The following is a 2,538-nucleotide window of genomic DNA, read 5'->3' on the forward strand; positions in this document are numbered from 1 at the left end:
TAGAGAGATGTTGTTGAAATCTCCTGCGCAACTCTTGTGTGGTTTGACCCACATACACCTTATTACAACCACAAACCAGTGCATAGACCAAATTGCGCGAACGACAATTGAAATATGCCCTAGACTGGACCTGTATAGGTATACCTGGTATTGAAAGCCCCCTAGTCGCAATCATCAGTGGGCATACTGTACAATTACCACAAGGGAATGATCCCTTGTTGGAGTTACCACATCTGATTTTAGTTTTGGAACGTCTGAAATGGCTATTCGTAAGGTAGTCCTTAAGGTTTGTTGCTCTCCTTGCTATCATCCTAGGCCTCTCAGAGATAAAATTCTTTAGTTTATTCTCACTACAAAGAATATCCCAATTGTTGTTCAAAATTCTATAAATATCACCCCATTGGTTATTAAATTTGGTTATTAAATTTATTGTGCTTAGATTAGTTCTCACCCTAGGCCTCAGGGTGTCTTCTCTCGTACAGTTCCTTGAATATTCATACGCTCTAGACACCGTATTTCGTGGATAACCACGTTCCAGGAAACGCTCCGTTAGAGCACGAGATTCTTTTTGGAAATCCTCCAGCCAACTACAGTTCCTCCTTAATCATAAGAACTGTCCCTTCAGGATCCCATTACGCAAGTGGGCTGGGTGAAAACTCTTGTAATGAAGAAAGTTATTCGTCGCTGTACTCTTCCGATGAAGTGTCGTGTTTATCTTATTATCTTGAATCATAACTTTCAAGTCAAGGAAATTCACCGAGCTGTTGGAAACACAGGAGGTTAAACGTATATTCCAGCTGTTGTTATTAAGTTCCTCAACAAAAGAATCAAATTCTACCCTCGAGCCTGTCCATAGGATGAGGATATCGTCAATAAAGCGGTACCATCCATGCACATGGCACTGGAAGGCTGATTTTGTCCGCACTTGTGTATTTTCCCACCATCCCATGTACAGATTCGCATACGATGGTGCACATCTGGCACCCATAGCGGTACCCGAGACTTGCCTATACAAAACTCTATCAAAAATGAAATAGTTTTTTTCAAGTACTTCCCTCAAAAGATCCAAAACAAAGGTATCATGTCCCCTGTGCCCTGTTGAGAACAAATCCAAAAAATACTCTACAGCCGAAATACCTATGTCATGCTTTATGCTCGTGTATAATGCCTCGACATCTAAAGTTGCCAGAAGGATGTGGTCCGGAAGTTCCAAGGGTTCCAGGCACTGGATAAGATGTGCCGAGTCACGAATGTATGAGTCCAGTCCCTGTACTATAGGCTGCAAGAAAAAGTCAACATATACACATGACCTTTCGTATAATCCTCCTACACCCGACACAATCGGTCTCCCAGGTGGTTTTTGCAGGGATTTGTGAACTTTGGGCACCATGTAAAATGTTGGTACTACTGGATGTTTTACTGTTAGAAAGTCCTTCTCTTTTTTATTTATTATCCCATATTGATATGCCCTACAGAGTAGTCTATCTAGATGAGATTTGAAAATCTCTATGGGATCAGAGGGAAGGGCTTGATAATGTTGAATATTAGTCAATTGTCGCCTGGCCTCATCCATATACATATCGTTAGGCCATAGGACCAAATTTCCCCCTTTGTCAGCCTGCTTGATCTCAAATGTATCATTATTCCTTAAAGCAGATAGCGCCCTCCTCTCTCCCTTTGAAAAGTTATTATGACCATGTTTATTTAGTTTTAATTTTTGCATGTCTCTACTAGTCTTCTCAAAGAAGATTTGTATGGCTGGGAAGAGTGCAAATGAGGGAGTTGCCTGAGAAGGCAACCTACCTGTAAATTTTCGCCTCCCATCATTATGTTCATTTTCTTCCAAGAGATCAAGGAGGTCCCGAAGTACTTGCCTATCATTATCGGATACATCATTAATTTTTGACGGATTTTGATATAGCAATTTAAAAGTCAGCTGCCTACAAAAGAGGAAAAGATCTTTAGTCAGTTCAAACTTATCCAGCATGTTCATGGGTGAAAATGAAAGACCCTTTAACAGTACTGACCTCTCCATGGTTGACAACACATATGAAGTAAGATTAATGATCCTCAACTCACCCAGTGCCATGTCTTGTTCTAAATATATATAAACTTGGCACACACCAAAGGTTTCTGATGCAGAAAGGTGATTTTTAATTATACAACAGTACATACATACACAGACGTTTCGGTCTAGGACCTTCATCAATGTACGATATATTGTACTGTGAGGATACCGCGTCCACACTCCACAAACCACCACGCAGTGGGACGGCTTCATGTGCCTCCTCACAGGATTGGTCTATCTCACAAAGCCCAGTCACTAAGAACCTCACAGTACAATATATCGTACATTGATGAAGGTCCTAGACCGAAACGTCTGTGTATGTATGTACTGCTGTATAATTAAAAATCACCTTTCTGCATCAGAAACCTTTGGTGTGTGCCAAGTTTATATATATTTAGTTCACGGATTGGGATCCTACTTGGGCACCACCTACAATTCTCAGGGTTGTGCCAACGGTTTTGTTCTTCCAT

At 40.9% G+C, this 2,538-nt stretch overlaps 1 long non-coding RNA gene across 1 annotated transcript; it reads right to left on the reverse strand.

The window, feature by feature from the left end:
- Window positions 1–649: 649 nt before the first annotated feature.
- LOC141083953 (uncharacterized) lies at window positions 650–1,867 on the reverse strand. The gene is made up of 3 exons (XR_012230866.1): window positions 1,804–1,867; window positions 1,138–1,279; window positions 650–761 (listed from the first exon to the last, which is right to left on the reverse strand). It is a non-coding gene; the product is annotated as an uncharacterized lncRNA (long non-coding RNA).
- Between the last annotated feature and the right edge of the window lie 671 nt (window positions 1,868–2,538).

Source organism: Dendrobates tinctorius, unplaced genomic scaffold (assembly GCF_039654945.1).
Source record: "Dendrobates tinctorius isolate UK_male_01 unplaced genomic scaffold, ASM3965494v1 ptg000022l, whole genome shotgun sequence".
Classification (NCBI taxonomy): Eukaryota; Metazoa; Chordata; class Amphibia; order Anura; family Dendrobatidae; genus Dendrobates; species Dendrobates tinctorius.